General features: G+C 44.4%; 1 protein-coding gene across 1 annotated transcript in view; it reads left to right on the top strand.

Annotated features, from left to right (window-relative positions):
* LOC139253819 (low-density lipoprotein receptor-related protein 1-like) overlaps positions 1–14,343 on the top strand; it is a 2,398,725-nt gene that overhangs the window by 1,674,982 nt on the left and 709,400 nt on the right. The gene's annotated exons all lie outside the window — the stretch shown is intronic.

Below are 14,343 nucleotides of genomic sequence, written 5' to 3' on the forward strand. Positions count from 1 at the left end.
ACCGCACAAGACCCCACTCGCTCACAGGGGTGCCCCCGGCTGAGCTACTCATGAAAAGGAGACTTAAAACCAGACTCTCGCTGGTTCATCCCAACCTGCATGATCAGGTAGAGAGCAGGCGGCAGCAACAAAATGTAAACGATGGTCGCGCCACTGTGTCACGGGAAATTGATCTGAATGACCCTGTGCATGTGCTAAACTATGGACATGGTCCCAAGTGGATCGCGGGCACGGTGAAAGCTAAAGAAGGGAGTAGGGTGTTTGTAGTCAAACTAGACAATGGACAAATTTGCAGAAAACACCTGAACCAAAAGAGGCTGCGGTTCACAGACTGCCCTGAACAACCCACAGCAGACACCGCTTTTTTTGAGCCCACAACACACACTCAAAGGATCAACAACACCATCCCGGACCAGGAAATTGAACCCATCACGCCAAACAGCCCAGCAAGGCCAGGTTCACCCAGCAGCCCTGCAGGGACAACAACACACCAGCCCAGCGAGGGCACAGCCAACACACTAGAACAGACATTTGTACCGAGGCGGTCCACCAGGGAAAGAAAGGTTCCCGACCGCCTCACCTTGTAAATAGTTTTCACTTCGACTTTGAGGGGGGGGTGATGTTGTGTATCTGTAAAGTGTGCACTCCCATGTTCTGCCACCAGGGAGCTCATCCCCTGAAGTCCCAAAGGATCCCAGCATCCCTTGGGATCACTGTATATAAGCTGGCCCCTCAGGCCTGTTCCTCACTCTGGAGTGTCTTAATAAAGACTGAGGTCACTGTTACTTTAACCTCCCTGTGTACAGTCTCATCTGTGTTCAGAACAAATATTAATGACCTCACACGAGCACTCAAGGTCAGTGAATGCACCTTCAAATGTCCTATCCTACCAACTGCAAACCTAGCCTCAGTCACTTCTCCAATAACCATACCACCATCACTCACCTACCAACAATCCCTATCAATCAGGACTCAATACTAACATTCATACGTTTCACCTCACCCTCAGACAATTAGCACTGATCCAAGCCTCGCACCCACATCTCACAGCTTGCACACACTGCCAGATATTCAATCCTGACAGGAATATCACCCAAACGTATTGCATGACATTGACTGACACGCTTGCATCTCTCTTGCAGCAGAACGTGGCGCACAACCAGGGGCAGCAGGAACTAATCAGCGGAGGAGAGGCGCATCTGCATGATCTAACCCCCATGGAGGAGATGGTGCTGGCCATTATCGGAAAGGCCATTGCTGAGACATTGGCTAGCGGCGGGGCTGAATCTATTAAAGCTGACGGCATTCTCATAACTAATCCTCCTTCTTTCATGGCACTTCCTCCTCAACCCAGCTGACCAGGCTGTCGAGGAAAACTAAGACGAGAGTGATGATGACACACTATCACTTGATTGCACAATCGCAGCCACCAGCTCAGATACTGACACTGCACGTATCTTACAGGATAGCACAGAAGAGGGATTTGCACGTGTTGCGACACCGGGCACAAGTGCGCTCCAGTCAGGGCAGGGGCAAGGATAGCACAGATGCCAGCTCACCAGAGGGCAAGGTCACACTCAATATAAAAAGGAAATTAGGAAAGCAAAGAGATGGCATGAAAACATTTTGGCAAGTCAAATCAAGGAAAACCTAAAGATGTTTTATAAATACATTAAGAGCAATAGGATAACTAAAGAAAAAGTCGAGACTATTAGTGACCACAAAGGTAATCTGATTGTGGAGGCAGAAAACATCGGTATGGTTTTTAATGAATACTTTGCAAGTGTTTTCACAAAAGAGAGTGGCAATGCAGACATTGCAATCAGGGAGGAGGAGTGTGAAATATTAGCGGAAATAAGTGAGAAAGGATGTATTGAGGGATTTAGCAGCTTTGAAAGTGGATCAGATGAAATGTATCCCAGGCTGTTAAGAGAAGCAAAAGAGGAAATAACACAGGCTCTGACCATCATTTTCTAATTCTCTGTGGCTACAGGTGTGGTACCGGAGGACTGCTAACATTGTACCTTTGTTTAAAAAGGGAGAAATGGATAGGCCGAGTAATTACAGGCCAGTCAGCCTAACCTCGGCGGTGGGAACATTATTGGAAACAATTCTGAGGGACAGGATAAATCTTCATTTAGAAAGACATGGATTAATCAAGTCAGCATGGATTTGTGAAGAGAAGGTCGTGTCTGACTGACTTGATTTAATTTTTTGAGGAGGTAACATGGAGGGTCAATGAGGGTAGCGCATTTGATGTAGTGTATATGGATTTTAGCAAGGCTTTTGATATGGTAGCACATGGCAGACTGGTCATGAAAGTAAAAGCCCATGGGATCCAAGGCAAAGTGGCAAGATGGATCCAAAAATGGCTCAGAGGCAGGAAGCAAAGAGTTATGGTTGATGGGTGTTTTTGTGACTGGAGGCTGTTTCCAATGGGGTTCCACAGAACTCAGTACCAGGTCCCTTGCTTTTTGTGGTATATATCAATGATTTAGACTTAGGGGGTATGATTAAGAAGTTTGCAGATGATACAAAAATTGGCTCTGTGGTTAATAATGAAGAAGTAAGCTGTCGACTTCAGGATGATATCAATGAAATCGTCAGGTGGGCAGAACAGTGGCAACTGGAATTCAATCCTGAGAAGTGTGAGGTAATGCATTTGGGGAGGGCTAACAAGGCAAGGCATTAAATGGTAGGACAGTGAGAAACATAGAAACATAGAAACATAGAAAAATAGGTGCAGCAGTAGGCCATTCGGCCCTTCGAGCCTGCACCACCATTCAATAAGATCATGGCCGATCATTCCTTCAGTACCCCTAGAACTGTCGAGGAACAAAGGAACCTTGGGTGCATGTCCACAGATCCCTGAAGGTAGCAGGCCAGGAAGATAAGAAAGCATACAGAATATTTGCCTTTATTACCCGAGGCATAGAACATAAGAGCAGGGAGGTTATGCTTGAACTGTAAAGCACTAGTTGGACCACAGCTAGAGTACTGTGTGCAGTTCTGGTCATCACAATACAGGAAAGATGTGATTGCACTAGAGAGGGTACAGAGGAGATGTACGAGGATGTTGCCTGGACTGGACAATTTAGCTATGAGGAAAGATTGGATAGGCTGGGGTTGTTTTCTTTGGGACAGAGGAGGCTGAGGGGAGACTTTATTGAGGTGTATAAAATTATGAGGGGCCTGGATAGAGTGGATCGGAGTGACATATTTCCCTTAGCAAGGGGGTCAACAACCAGGGAGCATAGATTTAAAGTAATTAGAGGGGATTTGAGGGGAAATTATTTCACAATGTGGGTGTCTGGAACTCACTGCCTGAAAGGGTGGTAGAGACAGAAACCCTCACCACATTGAAAAATACTTGGATATGCACTTGAAGTGCTGCAACCTACAAGGCTTCGGACCAAGAGCTGGAAAGTGGGATTAGGCTGGATAGCTCTTTGTCAGTCGTCACGGATATAATGGGCTGAAATGGCCTCCTGCTGTAAATTTCTATGATTGATTCTGCCTCAGAATGAGGACATCGATAGGCTAAGCTGCAGAAGAAGGCTGATGAGTGTGCACAACAGAATGTTTGGTGCATTGGAAGGCCTGTCAGAAAGCTAAATTGCAATGTCAAGGAGCATGGAGGAGTCCGGCACCAACCTTTCACAGGGCTTTGCGCACAGCTTGGAGCCCATCCTTTCCAGCATGGAACTGGTGGACAATTCCATCAACACACTTGTGGACTCAACCATGATGTTGTGTCTGATGGACAATGTCTCAGCTACCATTGCAGCACAAGCAGCTTCCATGTAATGTCTGAGTATTGCAATGGATGCTCGAACTGAAGTAATGCAAGCTCAGCTTGCTGCCATCATGGCTGTGGATACCAATGTTCAAGGCGGCTTGCAGGGTGCCACAGCAGTCCAGCAATCTGTCCTCAAACAGAATACTAGATTGCTGAGGTACCACCCCGTGGACGTGGCAGTGGTTCTGGGGAGCACGAGCCTGCTGTCCTCTCTCAGGATGACATAATTTTTGCTCCCACCCCTGCCAATTTGCAAGCGCCCTTGCTGTTTGACCTGTCAGCCAGACAGCACAGACTGCTGCTGCCCGTGCCGAGATGGTGCAGTCCGAAGCCAGGCCTTCTAGGCTCACAGCTGCTCGAGGGCGTACTCCAAGGCCACCTGCAGTCTCTTCCATTGAAATTCAACAGCCTTGAGCCTCTGAGTTTGTACTGCATAGGAGCATGAGGATGGGCAAAGGCACATGAAAGACAGGCACTAAGGGAACACATAAGGATGATTAGTTAAAGTTTGTATGTAATATGGTATGATTTCATTCGTAAATTTGCTTTGTAATATTTATTTTGTATTGGTTTTATTTTTGTATTGTGGATAAGAGGACGATGTCATAGAAGAAAGGTAAGGAGTGTGGAACTGTTGGTGAATTGGCAATTGAGGTTGAGGTTACTGGTATCACACTTGAATGATTTCTTAACGTACTGTCTGAGCAGAAAGGGACTGTCTAGGTTAATGCATTCCTTCCTCTTCCGCCTCCTCCTCTTCCACGTCCTCCTCTTCCTCTTCCTTCTCCTCCTCCTACTCATGCTACTCAGCTTCTTCCTGATGGGTGGTGGCAATGGTTGTACCCTCATTGCCCTGACTTGAGGTTGGAGTTGTGTCTGCAGCATTTGGCAGATTTCAGTGATGACCTCCTTAATGAAATGCAGAAATCTCCATCATTGGTCGTCACTGAGGTTCAGGTAGGAGAATTGCTCCCTGAACACCGTTCTGCGGATATGACCTCCTGCTGAGAGCCAGCCTCCCTCTCCTCCTCTTCTCTGCATGACCTCTCTTCATTCTCCCCGCCATGCTCGATTCCAAGAGCATATCTGGGAGTAACTGGTTTGTGCAGAAGCCTTGAAGTCCATAAAAAGTATTTCAGCACCTGCCACACCACTCCCTGTAGACTTTTGAAACAACTATGGAAAGCTCCAAGCTGTGTAGAATTGCAACAACAGCCAGAATAAATCAACCAGCTTCTAACCTGTAAGTAGGTGATGGTCCCTTTAAATAGCACTGGTTGGGGGTCCTTAGTGCGTGTTCAACTGGGTGAGCCAAAGATGGGCGTCTGCTAGAGCATTGAGCTCCAAAATGGCAGTGCTGGCGTCAAATCAGCATTGCTCTACATACTTCCAATGGATGTTAACGAGTGTGCGGTGCGTTTTGTGTCAGAAGTGTCAGCGTGTGCCATGGCGCCACTTTGCATCGCTAACTGCACTCGTAACACCCAAATAACGGGCGCTACTGACTCCAATTTCTCGCCCAAGACATTAATTTGCAAGCTACAGAGTTCTATGATCGTTTGCAATTTAAAATGAATGATAGACGTTGGTTTGAATGGGCTCAGAATTGGTCCACCCGTTTTCTCGGCGCACTCACCAGAGATGCGCCGACTTTGTGCGCTGAAAACGGTGCCAAAAAGATGTTTCCAGATTCTGGCCACTCTGTGGCCTCTCCCATGGCTTGGCGCAGCATGATCTTTCAATTAGGGGGCGAAGCTAGAGCCCTGCCTGAAAAACAGTGCCGGCAGCTCTCCGCATGCGCACTGGAGCGTTCGCGCATGCGTCGTAGCTCCTGCCGATGATGATGATGATGATGATGATGCATGCTGCAGCTTGGGACCCGATGCGTCCCGCCCTTATCCCGGGCCGAGTGGCCTGCTGCACAGGCCGGCCCACTGCCTTCCTGGGCTAAGGCTACAACAAACAGGTTGGTGCGGGGAGAGTTTTGATCCTCTTGCGGGGTGATGGGCGGGAGGAGAGTTTTGATTGGGGGCGGTGGGGGGAGGAGAGTGAGGAGAGTTTTGATTGGGGAGGGGGAGATTTTTGATGGGGGGGGGAGGGGTGAAGAGTTTTGATCAGAAGGGGGGGAGTTTTGATCCGGGGAGTGGGGGAGGGTTGAGTTTTGACCCGGGAGTGGGGCGGAGGGGGGCGGATGTGATAATTGTGTAGCCAGTAATTTTAATGAACTTACTCAAGACTTTCCTCAACCCTCTTGATGAAAATATTTTCCTACATAAGAACATAAGAATTACGAGCAGGAGGTACTTCTACTTTTTTATTTGGATACTTTGAAAAAATTATGTAAATATGTTTTGTCCCTTTACTTCTTTTATTTTTGTAGTTTAAGCTTCCATGAATGCTTCTGTTGTATAGTAAATTAACATTGCGAAGTTTGTCATATGTCTTGTATAGCTGTTTGATCCTATTCACATTCTTTAGTCAAGTCATTAGTACCTGCCTGCGCTGGTTTCTTAACTTTCTGCAAGGGTTTTCTGTGCGGCCACAAGTTAGTTTGGAGTAACTGTCTTAAGTTAGTTTGGAGTAACTATTAGCTGTCCAAAGTGGCCTAAATAGTCAAAACGGGCATAGGTGGCTAGTAATGCCTGAGGTGGAGGAGGAAGACGAGGAGGAGGAGGCGCAGGAGGAGGAGGAGGATCCCTGTTGCCCGAGAGCGAGGAGGCATCGACACATCACCACCCTGGAAGAGCCAGGTACAGACTGGCCAGCACCCTCCTGGGAGGGTGCGTCCTCACATATATGGAGGTGCCTGACTGACACCTCACTGCAATATCCCTCCATGCATTATGTACTGGCGGTCTGCCAGGTCTCCCCACATCAGGAAACAGTATTCTTCTTCTGTCCTCCACAATGTCCATCAGTGCCTCCAGCTCCATATCAGTGAACCTGTTGTCTCTCCTGGCACCTCTTACACCAGCCATCCTTCCAACCACCTTCCAACTTCCTTCCCCCCTCAGGGCCTTGCTGCAAACATAGAAACATAGACATTTACAGTGCAGAAGGAGGCCATTTTGGCCCATTGTGTCCGCTCCGGCCGACAAAGAGCCGCACGACCCTTGGTCAGCAGCCCTAAAGGTTACATATAAACCTATGAATAATGACGGAAAGGCAAAGAGCACCCAGCCCAACCAGTCCGCCTCACACAACTGCGACGCCCCTTATACTGAAACATTCTACACTCGACCCCAACCGGAGCCATGTGATCTCCTGGGAGAGACAAAAAACAGGTAAAAACCCAGGCCAATTTTGAGAGAAAAAAATCTGGGAAAATTCTTCTCTGACCCATATAGGCGATCGAAACTAGTCCAGGAGATCACCCTGGCCGTATTTGATTCCCCGCAGTACTTAACATTGTATCTGCGCTGTCCAACAAAAGGTCATCCAGTCTAATCCCAATTACTAGCTCTAGGTCCGTAACCCTGCAGGTTACAGCACTTTGAGTGCCCATCCAACCATCTCTTAAAAGTGGTGAGGGTTTCTGCATCCACCACTCTTCCAGGCAGCAAGTTCCAGATCACCACAACCCTCTGCGGAAAGAAACCCCCCCCTCAAATTCCCTCTAAACATTCCACCAACCACTTTAAAACTATGGCGCCTCTTAATAGACCCTTCCATCAATGGAAATAGGCCCTTACTATCCACTATGTACAGGCCCCTCAATATTTTGTGCACCTCAATGAGGTCTCCTCTCAATCTCCTCTGTTCCAATGAGAATAAACCCAGCCTATCCAATCTATCCTCATAACTAAGATTCTCCATTCCAGGCAACATCTTAGAAAATCTCCTCTGCACCCTCTAGTGCAATCACGTCCTTCCTATAATACGGCGACCAGAACTGCACACAGTACTCCAGCTGTGGCCTAACCCAAGTATTATACAATTTAAGCATAATCTCTCTGCTCTTATATTCTATGCCTCGGCCAATAAAGGCAAGCATTCCATATGCCTTCTTAACCACCTTATCCACCTGGCCTGTTACTTTCAGGGATCTGTGGACAAGCACTCCAAGGTCCCTTTGTTCATCTACACTATTAAGTGGCCTACCGCTTAATGTGTATACCTTTTTCTTATTAACCATCCCAAAGTGCATCACCTCACAGTTCTCTGAATTAAATTCCATTTGCCACTGCTCTGCCCAACTGACCAGTAGATTGATATCCTCTGCAGCCCATGACTTTCCTCTTCATTATCAACCACAAGCCAATTTTAGTGTTGTCTGCAAACTTCTTAATCATACTCCCTATATTCAAACCTAAATCGTTGATATATACAACAAAAAGCAAGGGACCCAGTACTGAGCCCTGCGGAACCCCACTGGAAACATTCTTCCAGTCCACAAAAACATCCATGAATCATTACCCTTTGCTTCCTACCCCCAAGCCAATTTTGGATCCAACTTGCCACTTTGCCCTGTATCCCATGGGCTTTAACCTTCATGACCAGTCTACCATGTGGGACCTTATCAAAAGCCTTGCTAAAGTCCATATATACTACATCGTACGCACTACCCTCATCGACCCTTTGGTTACCTTCTCAAAAAATTCAATCAGGTTAGTCAAACACGATCTTCCCTTAACAAATCCGTGCTGACTGTCCCTAATTAATTCTTGCCTTTCCAAATGCAGATTTATCCTGTCTTTCAGGATTTTTTCAGATAATTTTTCCACCACTGAGGTTAGGCTAACAGGCCTGTAATTACTCAGCCTATCCCTTTCTCCCTTCTTAAACAAGGGTACTACATTTGCAGTCCTCCATTCCTCTAGCACCATGCCCAGATGCAAAGAAGACTGGAAAGTGATGGTCAAGGCCTCTGCTATTTCTTCATTTACTTCACTCAACAGCCTGGGATGCATTTCATCCGGGCCTGGGGATTATCTACTTTCAAAGCTGCTAAACCCTTTTATACTTCCTCTCTCATTATATTTATTTCATCCAGAATATCACACTCCTCCTCGATAGCAGTATCTACATTACCCCTTTCCTTTGTGAAAACAGATGCAAAGTATTCATTAAAAACCCGACCAACATCTTCCGCTTCCACACAAAGATTACCCTCTAATCAGCCCAACTCTTTCTTTAGTTACCCCCTTACTCTTAATATATTTATAGAACCTCTTCGGATTTTCCTTAATTTTACTGGCCAAGAATTTCTCGTGCTCGCTCTTAACATTCCTAATATCCTTTTTAATTTTGCCTCTTAACTTCCTGTATTCCTCTAAAGATTCTAAAGTATTTAGCCATTGGTATGTGACATAAGTGTCCCTTTTTTTCTTAATCCTCCTCTGTAAGTCCCTAGACATCCGGGGGCTCGAGAAATATCTTTCTCAGCCTTTTTCTTTAAGGGCACATGTTTGGCCTGAGCCTTCCGGAAGTACTAGGGGACGAGGATCTAGTGAGAAGGAGGAACTGAAGGATATCTTTATTAGGCGGGAAATTGTGTCCGGGAAATGGATGGGATTGAAGGCCGAAAAATCCCTGGGGCCTGATAGTCTGCATCCCAGAGTACTTAAGGAAGTGGCCCTAGAAAAATTGAATGCATTGGTGATCATTTTCCAACTGTCTATCGACTCGGGATCAGTTCCTATGGACTGGAGGGTAGCTAATGTAACACCACTTTTTAAAAAAGGAGCGAGAGAGAAAACGTGGAATTATAGACCGGTTAGCCTGACATCAGTAGTGGGGAAAATGTTGGAATCAATTATTAAAGATGAAATAGCAGCTCATTTGGAAAGCAGTGACAGGATCGATCCAAGTCAACATGGATTTATGAAAGGGAAATCATGCTGGCAAATCTTCTGGAATTTTTGGCGGATGTAACTAGTAGAGTGGACAAGGGAGAACCAGAGGATGTGGTGTATTTGGACTTTCAAAAGGCTTTTGACAAGGTCCCACACAAGAGATTGGTGTGCAAAAATAAAACACATGATATTGGGGGTAATGTACTGATATGGGTAGAGAACTGGTTGGCAGACAGGCAGCAGAGAGTAGGGATAAACAGGTCCTTTTCAGAATGGCAGGCAGTGACTCGTGGGCTGCTGCAGGGCTCAGTGCTGGGACCCCAGCTATTTACAATATACATTAATGATTTGGATGAAGGAATTGAGTGTAATATTTCCAAGTTTGCAGATGACATTAAACTGGGTGGCGGTGTGAACTGTGAGGAGGATGCGAAGAGGCTGCAGCATGACTTGGACAGGTTAGGTGAGTGGGCAAGTGCATGACAGATGCAGCATAATGTGGATAAATGTGAGGTTATCCACTTTGGGAGCAAAAACATGAAGGCAGAATATTATCTGAATGGCAGCAGATTAGGAAAAGGGGAGGTGTAACGAGACCTGGGTGTCATGGTACATCAGTCATTGAAAGTTAGCAGGCAGGTACAGAAGGCAGTTACGAAGGCAAATGGTATGTTGGCCTTCATGGCTAGTGGTTTTGAATATAGGAGCAGGGATGTATTACTGCAGTTGTACAGGGCCTTGGTGCGGCCTCACCTGGAATATTGTGTTGAGTTTTGGTTTCCCATGAGAGGGGTTCTCATAGAAACATAAAAAATTCTGACAGGACTGGACAGGTTAGATGCAGGAAGAATGTTTCCGATGTTGGGGAAGTCCAGAGCCAGGGGACACAGTCTAAGGATAAGTGGTAAGCCATTTAGGACTGAGATGAGGAGAAATTTCTTCACTCAGAGAGTTGTTAACCTGTGGAATTCCCTACCGCAGAGAGTTGTTGATGTCAGTTCATTGGATATATTCAAGAAGGAGTTAGATTTGGCCCTTATGGCTAAAGGGACCAAGGGGGTATGGAGTGAAAGCAGGAAAGGGGTACTGAGGTGAATGATCAGCCATGATCTTATTGAATGGTGGTGCAGGCTCGAAGGGCTGAATGGTCTACTCCTGCACCTAGTTTCTATGTTTCTATGTTTCCTACTTGAATGCCTCCCACTTTAAAAAGGCCAGGGAGCAGCTGGCTCATTAGAAACCCTTACCTGCTTGCTGAATTTCTCAGTGGTGATAACACTTAAATTAAGACAGCCACACCGCTGAAAAATCCATTTTGGAACGGTTCATTAGCGCTGGAACCCATTTGTTCACTTTTGGAGTTGAATATAGGGGTGGCCCAGCCACGCAAACTTTTTTGCGCTAATGGCCACAAAAAGATGGGGAGCACCAGCTTTACAGCGGTACTGAATTTCGGGCGCCATATACCATCACTTACCTTTAACTGGACACATTCCTTTACACTTTGGTTGTAGTCATTTAAGCATTGATAACTGCACAATTTTCTGCTCTGTTTCCTTTGCTGAGCTCACTGTCAATCGGTTAGGAGCCTGCCATGAATAGTTAATAAGAACTGTCCATCAAAATATCGTGAGTACTGAATTAGTTTCAATTGTAGTCTCTCCAAATTTGATCAGAAGTTGCCAAAATTCCTATAATAACTGGAATTTGAATGGGAAATGTTCAAATGGAGCATTATGCCAGATAGAAACCAGTTCTCCCACAAATAGTTTGGTTTATCAGTGTTAACATGAATAAAATAAATTGAAGAAAGAAGTTTAGAGGGAAACACATTTTTTAATTGTTAGGCTTATGTTAAGCTGCTAAAAACTATTAATACTGTGGTGTTTTCAATTGATAAGAAGATACATTTCTACTATAACTCTGTTCTCCCCAAATAAAGAAATGGAAAATGATGATTAAACCTGCTGGTCCCATTAATAGTTAAGGAGAAAGTTTGAGACAATGTGCTGGATCACATTAATTTAAGTTAACTTGTGATAATTCTTGGCAGAAGGTGTTCGATTACCAAGCCAATTCTGGGGAGAACATTATTGGTGGATAGGAGAGTACTAAGGTACAACAACAACTTGCATTTATATAGCTCTTTAATGTAACAAAATGTCCCACCAATATTCCCTTCTGCTTTCCCATTGTATGTCACAGTCCCTTTTCATGTAAGTCGAGGCTTCTGCTCTAACTCAACCTCCATCCATAAGTAGTAGTGCTCCATAATGCAAACACTATGGGGCAATCTCATACTCTGAAATAATCTAACTCTTCTAGTGGGAATCAGCCCTTTTTAGATTATGACATTGGCTGCCAAAAATAAATAATTATGCACCTGTTCAGTTATATATTCTGTTAAGTACAAGTAAAATACAGCCATTACAGGACTACCATATTTCATGCCAAACTATTATCATCTCTACAGGTATAGACTGACAAATTAACTATTGTTGAAATACAATACTAATGGCACAGGGAATTCAAGAAGCTCATCTCCCATGTATAAAAGATTGGAATAGCAAAAAGTAATTACACTTACCTTTACAGACTAACGGAAATGGGTTCCGTGGCCCAGTGATATATTTTATTCTCCTTCATTTTGACCTAGACACAGATGATATCTAACTGTTTCCTTTCTTTTCTTTAATTTGTCTGGTTTTAGAAACCCTGTCATTATAGATGTTCTTCACTTTTGAATTCCCATTATGCTGATCAGATTTTGCTAGCACTATGTGTTTGACATACAGAATGAGTACCACTTGAAGAGAACATAAGAACATAAGAATTAGGAGCATGAGTAGGCCATACGGCTCTTTGAGCCTGCTCCAACATTTAATAAGATCATGGCTGATCTTTGACATCAATCTCCACTTTCCCACCCGAACCCCATATCCCTTAATTCTACTGGAGTAAAACAATCTATCTATCGCAGCCTTGAATATACTCAATGACTTAGCATCCAGAGCTCTTTGGGGTAGAGAATTCCAAAGATTCACCATCCTCTGAGTGAAGAAATTCCTCCTCATCTCAGTCTTAAATGGTCGACCCCTTAACCTGAGACTATGCCCCCCAGATCGAGACACTCCAGCCAAGGGAAACATTCTCTCAACACCTATCCTGTCAATCTCCCTCAGAATCTTATATGTTTCAATGAGATCATCTCTTATTCTACTAAACACCAGATAGTATAGGCCCAATCTACTCAATCTCTCCTCAAAGGACAACTCTCCCATCGCAGGGATCAATCCAGTGAATCTTTGTTGCACCACCTCAAAGGCATGTGTATCCTTTCTCAGATAAGGAGACCAGGAAAGCGAGAAATGCACAGTGAATGTATACAATAAGCCAACGGAACCACAGTTCTATTCTATACAAGTGAAATAAAAAACCTTGGCAAGTGAAGAACTAAAATTGAGAGCTATAGTCTTAAGTAAATGCCTTGAGAATTACAGAAGTGAAAAAGGGCATCCTCACTTTATTAAGATGAGGGACAATATTTTATCATTGAGAGCCAGAAAATTAACATTAAGTATTTGTTTTGATATGCAATTGAGATAACTTCAATGAGACTGAAAGGGAGCTTTCAATGGCTTATGGTTCTATTGCATGAAATAAGTAGGGAAGTATTTTCATATTACTGAATGCTTTATTGTCTAATTTGTTGTGCATGAGCTGTAACTGGAAATTATAATCAACACTTTGCTCTGTTGTCCCTTGGGGTTCTTTGAATAACAGGGAGTGTATAAAATGCCAATTAATTAAGAATGTAGGTGAGTAAATGGGTACTTGTTATTTTGTTGGTTTTTAATGCAGAATCTTAGTATTCACAACATAAAAGAGGTTCTTTAGAACTCGCAATTAAAAGTGTATATGGGAAAATTTCCCCATATCTGTCAGTATATGGTATACTTTTTAGTGAAATAAGACTAGGAAAGAAATCACAACTCCCAAGAATGGACAATTTTCAGTTGCCCAGAAATTTACTGTACTAAATTGTAGAATTAAGTCCTCCATGATGAAGCAAAGGTAACTTGGGAATCATGATCTTTTGACCATATCACCCTTTGAACACTGAGGATGGTATTGTGGTTTACCGAAAGATACTTAAAGTCAGTAAATTTCACTGGTTATGATTTTTCCATCAAGGGCTTTGCTCCAGCAGCAGCTATAGGATTGTTAATTGTTTATTGTCAAGTTTGTTTCATTATATTTTCATGTTGAATAACTGGTAGGCTTATGTTATATTTTTGTGATTAATGAGATAGGATACAGTGTATGCTTCAGGTGATAGTTATTTACTGGGGTCACTCCTGGCACATTAGTACTAGTTACATATGGCAACAGGCAATAACATGTATAGCGGATGCTGGAAACCTGAAATAAAAACAGAAAATGCTGGAAATACTTGGCAGATCAGGCAGTATCTGTGTAGAGAGAACAGAGTTAACGTTTCTGGCCAATGATGTGGCCTGACCTTTGTTACCTCTAGACTTGACTACTCCAACATACTCCTGGCTGGCCTCCCACTTGAGGTCATCCAAAACTCGGCAGCCCGTGTCCTAACTCGCAGCAAGTCCCGATCACCCATCACACCTGTGCTCGCTGACCTACATTGGTTCCCGGTTAAGCAACGCCTCGATTTCAAATTTCTCATCCTTGCTTACAAATCCCTCCATGGCCTCGCCCCTTCCTATCTCTGTA

Source organism: Pristiophorus japonicus, chromosome 3 (genome assembly GCF_044704955.1).
Source record: "Pristiophorus japonicus isolate sPriJap1 chromosome 3, sPriJap1.hap1, whole genome shotgun sequence".
Taxonomy (NCBI): Eukaryota; Metazoa; Chordata; class Chondrichthyes; family Pristiophoridae; genus Pristiophorus; species Pristiophorus japonicus.